The sequence below is a fragment of the Zea mays genome, chromosome 6, assembly GCF_902167145.1.
Source record: "Zea mays cultivar B73 chromosome 6, Zm-B73-REFERENCE-NAM-5.0, whole genome shotgun sequence".
NCBI lineage: Eukaryota > Viridiplantae > Streptophyta > Magnoliopsida > Poales > Poaceae > Zea > Zea mays.
The window spans coordinates 143,457,698-143,470,705 of record NC_050101.1 but is presented as its reverse complement, the minus strand read 5'-3'; positions in this window follow the sequence as shown (position 1 = coordinate 143,470,705).

The window sequence follows — 13,008 nt, the reverse complement described above, 5'->3', positions numbered from 1 at the left end:
TAGTCAACGCATACCGTGAGCCTGGGCAGTTAGGACGCGGCAACCAATCACACGGATAGTGTTGTCCATCGGATTTAACTGAGCAAGAGAGAGCAGGGTTATCTAGCAACTCCAACCGTTGAATTCGAGGATGTGTTATGTGTGTGCAATTTAATTGGTAGATTTAGGGGAGGTTATGAGACGTGGAGGTGATTTGGTTAGCTAGGTGGGTTTTACCGAGTTTAAACTGATGGTTAGATAGGGTATAAATATAGATAGATAATAATTTCGAACGGATGGAATGATTGACTAAGGGTCTCTTTGGTTCGTGGTTAACTGTGCCACACTTTGCCTAAGGTTAGTCGTTCGAATTGAAGAATTAACCTTAGGCACAAAAGTTAGGCAAAGTTTGGCAAGTTAGACAGCGAACTAAACATGCAATTATGTGTTATAGGGCAACGTCAAATTCGCCGACTGCAAATGTGTAACTTTAATTCACAAATAAAGTTTAGCTAGCTATGAGGCGCCTCTCTACATGAAAACTGGACGTTATGGTTATGGGTGGCCAGGTGATTCACAGACATCTCTGTCATCATAGCGTGCCCCAACATATGCGCTGTGAGACGTCTCACACAATGCAGTGTCGGTGCATGATGAAAAATCGCGAAGGATGGAACAATGCATGGGTGCGTGATGCACCGCTACGTCGCCGCCGACAGCGTCGATGGATCCAGACGCTCATTGCTGTTCTTTTTTCTTCTTCACTTTTCAAATCAAAAGAAAATAGGTTTCCATTTTTCTAAAAGGCAATTCTCTCCTCGTATGTCTTGCTGTAGACTGTCGTGAGGGCTACTAAGAGCAAGGAAATGGGCCTCACGCTTTACAGATCCGTACGATGGGCGCACAAAGTGTACGCTCCCTAGCTAATGGGCCCAAAGTGAGTTGGCTGGCTGCTTCATCAGGAACCTCAACTTATAGACTATTGTTTTATATGTACCGAAAATGTTTTAGAACCTTTTTATCCTACTTGTACCAGTCGGTTTAATATAACCTAGCAGGGTATACGAATAATCTAGTAAACCTACGAACCCATCTAAATACGTAATGTGTGGTGTACCGCTTGTTTTGATGACAATCACACTCACCCTCTCGTCGTAGACCCCACGATTGATGCAAAGGTCTACTAGGTCGTTGTCAGTACTACACACTTTTCATCCTCGTCATAGTTGTAAGCTGTTGGTCTTCTAAAACCTCTAGTGAGAAACTGTGACAAAAATAAAGATCATACTGCCACGTCATGCCTTGAGTGGACGGTGAAAATAAAGATGATATAAATGCCATTATTTGTAACGAGAGTGGTAACTGATAATGTTAAAACATGTTTGTTTAAATCCAATCGGAATCAGATATCACTAGAAATTGATATTTGCTTATTCAAACTTATTATGTTATATTTTGTGAACCTAACAACACTTTATATGACGAGAAACAATCTAAATCAGAGTTATTAAAACCTGAAGCCCTTTGGAGCTCTCCCCGCGTTTCGTGGTCGCAGTTTTGCATAAAGGTCCTCTGTCTTTTCGCGATTTAACTCATGCTCCTCGCTCGAACACCAATCAGATTCGGTTGGGCGCCCCGACGCGGTCTCCTGAGCACCGGTCTCGCCTTGCCCCAACCCTAGCTTGTCACCGCCTCCTCCTCCTGTTCCTTTTCTAGTTCATCATAAAAGCTCAAGACCTAGATCGGCTTTTCCCCCTTGTTCGTCAAAGGCGTTTCGAGGTGTTCATCGTGGATCAATTGATCATGGCGGAGGGGGAGACATCGGCGGAGGAAAAGAGGAGGCGAACGGGGCCACCAGAGGCACAGGAGTTGGAGGAGCACTGGGACTCTCTCAGGGACAAAATTGCATCCGCAAGGCTTGTCGCCAGCAGCCGATTCAGCGAGGAGCAGGGACGATCCTTGTTGCGGGAGTGGTTGCGCCTCGCATCTGCCAAGTTGGACCTAGATCTCTCAGGCATGAGCGAGTTGCACCGATCGGCAAAGGTGTTGCCTTGGATGATGCCGCCGGAAGAGGCAGACAAGAGGACGATGCACACGCGGCAAGAGGCGCAGGAGTTGGAGGAGCACATGACCTGTCTGCAGTTGCTATTCGAGGACGCAGCAGATGAAAGGATTTTCGCCAAAGAGGAGCTTGGAGCAGCAGTCGGCAAGTTCCTGCTCCGCTTGACGACGCGTCAACAGGCCTTGACGCGCGAGTACTCGCGCCTCGCCAACCTGAAGAGGCCTCCGGATCTCTCCGGTATGACCGAGGCCGACCGAGCGGCGGAGACGGAGAAGCTGAGGGAGGAGAAGCTGCATAAGGCGCGTAAACTCCAGGACCAGGGGGACATGAGCGGCGCCCACGAGTGTCAAGGTCTAGCACGCATCATCGACTTCGATGTCAAGCATGGTGGCAGATACCTCAACAGTATCTGCTATGTCGACGACATCTACACCTTCGACCACACAGAGGAGTGTAAGTTCCTCGGGCAGTCATAGTGATTCTTAACTGACTCATGTTCTTAACTGCATGTCAGCATGTGTGATTTGTTCCTGCTTATTGGTTCCATTATGTATATAATTACATGCGCTTCCTCACAGCGCCCGTCGGTCCGATGAGATTTACCAACAGACCCTAGCAAGACACGATGTGTGTGAATTGTACGTCGATAAACATCCTATCTGTCAAGATTGCATGCTCGGATATCGACTTCCCCATCCAAGTCTATGGCACCGTTATCGCCAGGGACTGCATCAACTACAAGTGTGTTTACCTCTTTGAGAGCACCTAGAGGGGGGGTGAATAGGTGATCCTGTAAAACTTAAAAACTTAAGCCACAAAACTTTGATTAAGCGTTAGCACAGTTAATGCCAAGTGGCTAGAGAGAAGATCTTGCACAATACGATAGCCACAAGAAGTTCAACACAGAGAAGACACAGTGGTTTATCCCGTGGTTCGGCTAAGTACAAAACTTGCCTACTCCACGTTGTGGCGTCCCAACGGACGAGAGTTGCACTCAACTCCTCTCAAGTGATCCAATGATCAACTTGAATACCACAGTGTTATGCTTTTCTTTTCTTATCGCGTTCGCGAGGAATCTCCACAACTTGGAGTCTCTCGCCCTTACACTTGAAGTTCACAAAGAAGCACGGAGTAAGGGAGAGAAGCAACACACACAAATCCACAGCAAAATGCGCACACACACGGCCAAGAATCGAGCTCAAAAGACTATCTCAAAGTTCTCACTAGAACGGAGCTCGAATCACTGAGAATGACAAACGAATGCGCAAAGACTGAGTGTGGATGATCAAGAATGCTCTAAGGTTGCTTGGTGTTCTCCTCCATGCGCCTAGGGGTCCCTTTTATAGTCCCAAGGCAGCTAGGAGCTGTTGAGAGCAAATCTGGAAGGCCAATCTTGCCTTCTGTCGTCGGGTGCACCGGACAGTCCGGTGCCCGATTTCCTTCCTAAAATGGCGCAGCCGACCGTTGGCCGCCAGAGAGCCGTTGGCGCACCAGACATGTCCGGTGCACACCGGACAGTCCGGTGCCCCCTTCTAGCCGTTGGCTCGGCCACGTGTCCCGCGCAGATCGCGCGGCCGACCGTTGGCCCGGCCGACCGTTGGCTCACCGGACAGTCCGGTGTACACCGGACAGTCCGGTGAATTTTAGCCGTACGCCGTCGGCGAATTCCCGAGAGCGGCCACTTCGCGCCGAGTCAGCCTGGCGCACCGGACACTGTCCGGTGCACCACCGGACAGTCCGGTGTGCCAGACCGAGCTGAGTCTTGGTTGTACCCAGCCAAGCCTTTTTTCATCTCTTTTCTTTTCTTCTTCTTTCTGTTTCTAACACTTAGACAAGTATATTAGTACATAAAACCAATGTACTAAGGCTTAGAAACATACCTTTACTCTTGATTTGCACTTTGTCCATCCATGAGCATAAATTCACATTTAAGCACTTGTGTTGGCACTCAATCACCAAAATACTTAGAAATGGCCCAAGGCACATTTCCCTTTCAATCTCCCCCTTTTTGGTGATTTATGCCAACACAACATTAAGCAACTAGAACAAGTGCAATATCACTCCAAATAAAACTCAAATTTATTTTGATTCAATTTTGGCATATATGGATCATCCTTTGCCACCACTTGGTTTGTTTTTGCAAATTAAACTCAAATTCCTATCTCTAAGTCAAATCCACTTGTAGAGACATAAAGAGAGGTTTTCCAAAGAAATTTGATCAAGGATTTCAAAAACTCCCCCTTTTCCCATAATCAACACTTCTCCCCACAAGAGGCCAACTTTTGACATAAGGACAATAGAAGAGTTTTGACATCCAAAAGCTCTAATCTACTATTTTCAAAATTTCTCAAGTGGTAGCTGATCCATCTATTGCTTTGGCCTTTATTTTCTCCCCCTTTGGCATCAAGCACCAAAACGGGATCAATCTTGGCCCTTTAACCCCATTGCCTTACCAAAATCTTTGATAAGAATACAAAGGCAATAAGAGTACATGAGATGAACTTGGAATAAGTTACCCTCTCATCGGAGTGCAGTGGAAGTCTTGCATGGTCCAAGTCCACCTTTTCCCTTTTAATTCTCCTTCGAGACTAAAACAAGCAAACTCAAGCATATGGTTAGTCTCAAAGGGTCAAGTTGTAACACATCTCCCCTTAAAACTGTGCATCACTTTGCAACGGACTTGTGAGGTCCAGGGAGTGTTTGTACAACTTGAGCACCATACTAAACAACAAAATGCAAAAAGGAACATGATCAAAAGCATAAAAACATGTATGCTACAATTCAATCCAAGTTCCGCGAATCTAAGACATTTAGCTCACTACGCAGCCTGCAAAAGGTCTTCTCATCTAGAGGCTTGGTAAAGATATCGGCTAGCTGGTTCTCGGTGCTAACATGAAACACTTCGATATCTCCCTTTTGCTGGTGGTCTCTCAAAAAGTGATGCCGGATGTCTATGTGCTTTGTGCGGCTGTGCTCAACAGGATTTTCCGCCATGCGGATAGCACTCTCATTATCACATAGGAGTGGGACTTTGCTCAGATTATAGCCAAAGTCCCGAAGGGTTTGCCTCATCCAAAGTAGTTGCGCGCAACACTGCCCTGCGGCAACATACTCGGCCTCAGCGGTGGATAGGGCAACAGAGGTTTGTTTCTTAGAATTCCATGACACCAGGGACCTTCCTAAGAATTGGCACGTCCCCGATGTACTCTTCCTATCGACCTTACATCCAGCATAGTCGGAATCTGAGTATCCAATTAAGTCAAAGTTAGACCCCTTAGGATACCAGATCCCGAAGCAAGGCGTAGCGACTAAATATCTAAGAATTCGCTTCACTGCCACTAAGTGACACTCCTTAGGATCGGATTGAAATCTAGCACACATGCATACGCTAAGCATAATATCCAGTCTACTAGCACATAAATAAAGTAAAGACCCTATCATTGACCGGTATGCCTTTTGATCAACGGACTTACCTCCTTTGTTGAGGTCGGTGTGTCCGTCGGTCCCCATCGGAGTCTTTGCGGGCTTGGCGTCCTTCATCCCAAACCTCTTTAGCAAATCTTGTGTGTACTTCGTTTGGGAGATGAAGGTGCCGTCCTTGAGTTGCTTCACTTGGAACCCAAGGAAGTAGGTCAACTCGCCCATCATCGACATCTTGAATTTCTGCGTCATCACCCTGCTAAACTCTTCACAAGACTTTTGGTTAGTAGAACCAAATATTATGTCATCGACATAAATTTGGCACACAAACAAATCACCATCACATGTCTTTGTAAAAAGAGTTGGATCAGCTTTCCCAACCTTGAAAGCATTAGCAATTAAAAAGTCTCTAAGGCATTCATACCATGCTCTTGGGGCTTGCTTAAGTCCATAGAGCGCCTTAGAGAGCTTACACACGTGGTCGGGGTACCGTTCATCCTCAAAGCCAGGGGGTTGCTCTACGTACACCTCCTCCTTGATCGGCCCATTTAGGAAAGCGCTCTTCACATCCATTTGGTACAACCTGAAAGAATGGTGAGCGGCATATGCTAGCAAGATACGAATGGACTCTAGCCTAGCCACAGGAGCAAAAGTCTCCTCAAAGTCCAAACCTGCGACTTGGGCATAACCTTTTGCCACAAGTCGAGCCTTGTTCCTCGTCACCACTCCGTGCTCGTCTTGTTTGTTGCGAAACACTGAAAGGGAAATGTGCCTTGGGCCATTTCTAAGTATTTTGGTGATTGAGTGCCAACACAAGTGCTTAAATGTGAATTTATGCTCATGGATGGACAAAGTGCAAATCAAGAGTAAAGGTATGTTTCTAAGCCTTAGTACATTGGTTTTATGTACTAATATACTTGTCTAAGTGTTAGAAACAGAAAGAAGAAGAAAAGAAAAGAGATGAAAAAAGGCTTGGCTGGGTACAGCCAAGACTTAGCTCGGTCTAGCACACCGGACTGTCCGGTGGTGCACCGGACAGTGTCCGGTGCGCCAGGCTGACTCGGCGCGAAGTGGCCGCTCTCGGGAATTCGCCGACGGCGTACGGCTAAAATTCACCGGACTGTCCGGTGTACACTGGACTGTCCGGTGAGCCAACGGTCGGCCGGGCCAACGGTCGGCCGCGCGATCTGTGCGGGACACGTGGCTGAGCCAACGGCTAGAAGGGGGCACCGGACTGTCCGGTGCGCCAATGGCTCTCTGGCGGCCAACGGTCGGCTGCACCATTTTAGGAAGGAAATCGGGCACCGGACAGTGTCCGGTGTGCACCGGACTGTCCGGTGCACCCGACGACAGAAGGCAAGATTGGCCTTCCAGATTTGCTCTCAACGGCTCCTAGCTGCCTTGGGACTATAAAAGGGACCCCTAGGCGCATGGAGGAGAACACCAAGCAACCTTAGAGCATTCTTGATCATCCACACTCAGTCTTTGCGCATTCGTTTGTCATTCTCAGTGATTCGAGCTCCGTTCTAGTGAGAACTTTGAGATAGTCTTTTGAGCTCGATTCTTGGCCGTGTGTGTGCGCATTTTGCTATGGATTTGTGTGTGTTGCTTCTCTCCCTTACTCTGTGCTTCTTTGTGAACTTCAAGTGTAAGGGCGAGAGACTCCAAGTTGTGGAGATTCCTCGCGAACGCGATAAGAAAAGAAAAGCATAACACTGTGGTATTCAAGTTGATCATTGGATCACTTGAGAGGAGTTGAGTGCAACTCTCGTCCGTCGGGACGCCACAACGTGGAGTAGGCAAGTTTTGTACTTAGCCGAACCACGGGATAAACCACTGTGTCTTCTCTGTGTTGAACTTCTTGTGGTTATCGTATTGTGCAAGATCTTCTCTCTAGCCACTTGGCATTAACTGTGCTAATGCTTAATCAAAGTTTTGTGGCTTAAGTTTTTAAGTTTTACAGGATCACCTATTCACCCCCCCTTCTAGGTGCTCTCAATTGGTATCGGAGCCGTTCTCTTCAAGAAAGGGACTAACCGCCCGAAGAGATGGATCCTAAGGGCAAGGGGATGGTGATCAACGACAAGGAGAAGGAGACCTTCGTCAACGAGCTCAATGATGACAAGCCCACCGACTCAGGCTCGGGCCACAAAAGAAAAGACGGGAGGAAGAAGAAGACTAGGCGCATCAAGGAAATTGTCTACTACGACAGCGACGAATCTTCCTCCTCCCAAAAGGACGACGACGACCACGATAGACGAAAGACGGTTAACTCAAACTTTTCTTTCGATTATTCGCGCATCCCGCATAGTTCAAATGCTCAATTGCTCCCCATTCCACTTGGCAAGCCCCCTCACTTTGATGGAGAGGACTACGGATTTTGGAGCCACAAAATGCGTACTCACTTGTTTTCTCTCCATCCAAGCATTTGGGAGATTGTGGAAAGTGGAATGAAATTTGATAGCTCGGATAGCCCTGTGTTTATTAATGAACAGATTCATAAAAATGCACAAGCTACTACTGTGTTGCTAGCCTCTTTGTGCAGGGACGAGTATCACAAGGTGAGCGGCTTGGACAATGCCAAGCAGATCTGGGACACCCTCAAGATCTCTCATGAGGGAAACGACGTCACCTTGCTCACCAAAATGGAGTTGGTGGAAGGCGAGATTGGACGGTTCGCGATGATAAGGGGCGAGGAGCCGACACAAACATACAACCGGCTCAAGACCCTTATCAACAAAATAAGGAGCTACGGGAGCACGCGATGGACGGACCACGACGTCGTCCGCCTAATGCTAAGTGAAAGGGAATTAGGGTTACACCTAGTTCCTATATAATTTTGGTGGTTGAATTACCCAACACAAACATTTGGACTAACTAAGTTTGCTCTAGTGCACAAGTTATACAGGTGTAAAAAGGTTCACACTCAGCCAATAAAATGACCAAGTTTTGGATTCAACAAAGGAGCAAAGTGGGAACCGAAGGCCCTCTGGTCTGGGAGCACCGGACTATCCGGTGTACACCGGACAGTGTCCGGTGCGCCACCGGACAGTGTCCGGTGCACCAGAGGACTCAGACTCGAACTCGCCACCTTCGGGAATTTCCGGAGGCAACTCGGCTATAATTCACCGGACTGTCCGGTGTACACCGGACAGTGTCCGTTGCGCCAAGGGAGGTCGGCCTCAGGAACTCGCCAGCTTCGGGAAAAGCCAACGGCTCGTCCACTATAATTCACCGGACTGTCCGGTGTGCACCGGACTGTCCGGTGCGTCTTCAGAGCAACGGCTATCTCCGCGCCAACGGCTCTCTGCCGCGCATTTAATGCGCGCTCTGCGCGCGCAGATGTCAGGCGCGCCCACTACGGCACACCGGACAAGGAACAGTAGATGTCCGGTGTGCACCGGACACCCAGGCGGGCCCACAAGTCAGAAGCTTCAACGGCTAGAATCCAACGGCAGTGATGACGTGGCGGGGGCACCGGACTGTCCGGTGTGCACCGGACTGTCCGGTGCGCCATCGAACAGACATCCCAGCCAACGGTCATGTTTGGTGGTTGGGGCTATAAATACCCCAACCACCCCACCATTCATAGCATCCAAGTTTTTCCACTTCCCAACTACTACAAGAGCTCTAGCATTCAATTCTAGACACACCAAAGAGATCAAATCCTCTCCAAATTCCACACAACACAATAGTGACTAGAGAGAGTGATTTGCTTGTGTTCTTTCGAGCTCTTGCGCTTGGATTGCTTTCTTCTTTCTTGATCCTTTCTTTGCAATCAAACTCACTTGTAATTGAGGCAAGAGACACCAATCTTGTGGTGGTCCTTGCGGGAACTTTGTGTTCCAAGTGATTGAGAAGAGAAAGCTCACTCGATCCGTGGATCGTTTGAGAGAGGGAAGGGTTGAAAGAGACCCGGCCTTCGTGGCCTCCTCAACGGGGAGTAGGTTTGCAAGAACCGAACCTCGGTAAAACAAATCTCCGTGTCTCACTTGCTTATTCGCTTAGGATTTGTTTTTCGCCCTCTCTCACGGACTCGTTTCTTTATTACTAACGCTAACCCCGGCTTGTAGTTGTGTTTATATTTGTAAATTTCAGTTTCGCCCTATTCACCCCCCCCCCTCTAGGAGACTTTCAATTGGTATCAGAGCCCGGTACTTCATTAGAGCCTAACCGCTCGAAGTGATGTCGGGAGATCACGCCAAGAAGGAAATGGAGACCGGCGAAAAGCCCACTACAAGCCACGGGAGCACTTCATCGGAAGAGTCCCGCACCAAGAGGAAGGAGAAGAAGAAGATCTCCTCCAACAAAGGGAAGGAGAAGAAATCTTCTTCTCACCACAAAGAGAAGAAGGAAAAATCTTCTTCCCACAAGCCGCGTCGGAGTGGGGACAAGCACAAGAGGATGAGGAAGGTGGTCTACTACGAGACCGACACTTCATCAACATCAACCTCCGACTCCGATGCGCCCTCCGTCACTTCTAAGCGCCAAGAGCGCAAGAAGTATAGTAAGATCCCCCTACGATACCCTCGCATTTCCAAACATACACCTTTACTTTCCGTCCCATTAGGCAAACCACCAACTTTTGATGGTGAAGACTACGCTAGGTGGAGCGATTTAATGCGATTTCATCTAACCTCGCTCCACAAAAGTATATGGGATGTTGTTGAGTTTGGTGCACAGGTACCGTCGGTAGGGGATGAGAACTATGATGAGGATGAGGTGGCCCAAATCGAGCACTTCAACTCTCAAGCAACAACAATACTCCTCGCCTCTTTAAGTAGAGAGGAGTATAACAAAGTGCAAGGGTTGAAGAGCGCCAAGGAGGTTTGGGATGTGCTCAAAACCGCGCACGAAGGAGATGAGCTCACCAAGATCACCAAGCGGGAAACGATCGAGGGGGAGCTCGGTCGGTTCCGGCTTCGCAAAGGGGAAGAGCCGCAACACATGTACAACCGGCTCAAGACCTTGGTGAACCAAGTGCGCAACCTCGGGAGCGTAAAGTGGGATGACCACGAAGTGGTTAAGGTTATTCTAAGATCTCTTATTTTCCTTAACCCTACTCAAGTTCAATTAATTCGTGGTAATCGTAGATATACTAAAATGACCCCCGAGGAAGTAATCGGGCATTTTGTAAGTTTTGAGTGCATGATCGAAGGCTCGAGGAAGATCAACGAGCTTGATGATCCATCTACATCCGAGGCTCAACCCGTCGCATTCAAGGCAACGGAAGAAAAGAAGGAGGAGTGTACACCAAGTCGACAACCAATAGACGCCTCCAAGCTCGACAATGAGGAAATGGCGCTCGTCATCAAGAGCTTCCGCCAAATCCTCAAGCAAAGGAGGGGGAAGGATTACAAGTCCCGCTCCAAGAAGGTTTGCTACAAGTGTGGTAAGCCCGGTCACTTTATTGCTAAATGTCCATTATCAAGTGACAGTGACAGGGATAACGACAAGAAGGGCAAGAGGAGAGAAAAGAAGAGATACTACAAGAAGAAGGGCGGCGATGCCCATGTTTGTCGGGAGTGGGACTCCGATGAAAGCTCTAGCGACTCCTCCGACGACGAGGACACCGCCAACATCGCCGTCACCAAGGGACTCCTCTTCCCCAACGTCGGCCACAAGTGCCTCATGGCAAAGGACGGCAAAAAGAAGAAGGTTAAATCCAACTCCTCCACTAAATATGAGTCTTCTAGTGATGATAATGCTAGTGGTGAGGAAGATAATTTGCGTACCCTTTTTACCAACCTTAACATGGAACAAAAGGAGAAATTAAATGAACTAATTAGTGCCATCCATGAGAAGGATGATCTCTTGGACTCCCAAGAGGACTTCCTAATCAAGGAAAATAAAAAACATGTTAAGGTTAAAAATGCTTACGCTCTACAAATTGAAAAATGTGAAAAATTGTCTAGTGAGCTAAGCACTTGCCATGAGATTATTGACAACCTTAGGAATGAAAATGCTAGTTTGAATGCTAAGGTTGATTCACATGTTTGTGATGTTTCAATTCCCAATCTTAGAAATGATAATGTTGATTTGCTTGCTAAGATTGATGAATTGAATGTATCTCTTGCTAGCCTTAGAGTAGAAAATGAAAAGTTGATTACTAAGGCTAAAGAACTAGATGTTTGCAACGTTACAATTTCCGACCTTAGAACTAAAAATGATATGTTGCATGCTAAGGTTGTAGAATTAAAATCTTGCAAACCCTCTACATCTATGGTTGAGCATGTATCTATTTGTACTAGATGTAGAAATGTTGATATTGATGCTATTCATGATCATATGGCTTTAATTAAACAACAAAATGATCATATAGCAAAACTAGATGCTAAAATTGCCGAGCACAACCTAGAGAATGACAAATTTAAATTTGCTCGTAGCATGCTTTATAATGGGAGACGCTCTGGCATTAAGGATGGCATTGGCTACCAAAGGGGAGACAATGTCAAACTTAGTGCCCCTCCTAAAAGATTGTCAAATTTTGTTAAGGGCAAGGCTCCCGTGCCTCAGGATAACGAGGGTTACATTTTATACCCTGCCGGTTATCCCGAGGACAAAATTAGGAAAATTCATTCTAGGAAGTCTCACTCTGGCCCTAATCATGCTTTTATGTATAAGGGTGAGACATCTAGTTCTAGGCAACCAACCCGTGCCAAGTTGCCTAAGAAGAAAATTCCTAATGCATCAAATGAACATAGCATTTCATTTAAGACTTTTGATGCATCATATGTTTTGACTAACAAATCCGGCAAGGTCGTTGCCAAGTTTGTTGGGGGCAAACACAAGGGATCAAAGACTTGTGTTTGGGTACCCAAAGTTCTTGTTTCTAATGCCAAAGGACCCAAAACAGTTTGGGTACCTAAAGTCAAGAACTAAATTTGTTTTGTAGGTTTATGCATCCGGGGGCTCAAGTTGGATACTCGACAGCGGGTGCACAAACCACATGACAGGGGAGAAAAGGATGTTCTCCTCATATGAGAAAAACCAAGATCCCCAACGAGCTATCACATTCGGGGATGGAAATCAAGGTTTAGTCAAAGGATTGGGTAAAATTGCTATATCACCTGACCATACCGTTTCCAATGTTTTTCTTGTAGATTCTTTAGATTACAATTTGCTTTCCGTTTCTCAATTATGTCAAATGGGCTACAACTGTCTATTCACTGATGTAGGTGTCACTGTCTTTAGAAGAAGTGATGATTCAATAGCATTTAAGGGAGTGTTAGAGGGTCAGCTATACTTGGTAGATTTTGATAGAGCTGAACTCGACACTTGCTTAATTGCTAAGACTAACATGGGTTGGCTCTGGCACCGCCGATTAGCCCATGTTGGGATGAAGAATCTTCATAAGCTTCTAAAGGGAGAACACATTTTAGGATTAACAAATGTTCATTTTGAGAAAGACAGGATTTGTAGCGCATGTCAAGCCGGGAAGCAAGTTGGAACCCAACATCCACACAAGAACATCATGACGACCGACAGGCCACTGGAGCTACTCCATATGGATCTATTCGGCCCGATTGCTTACATAAGCATCGGCG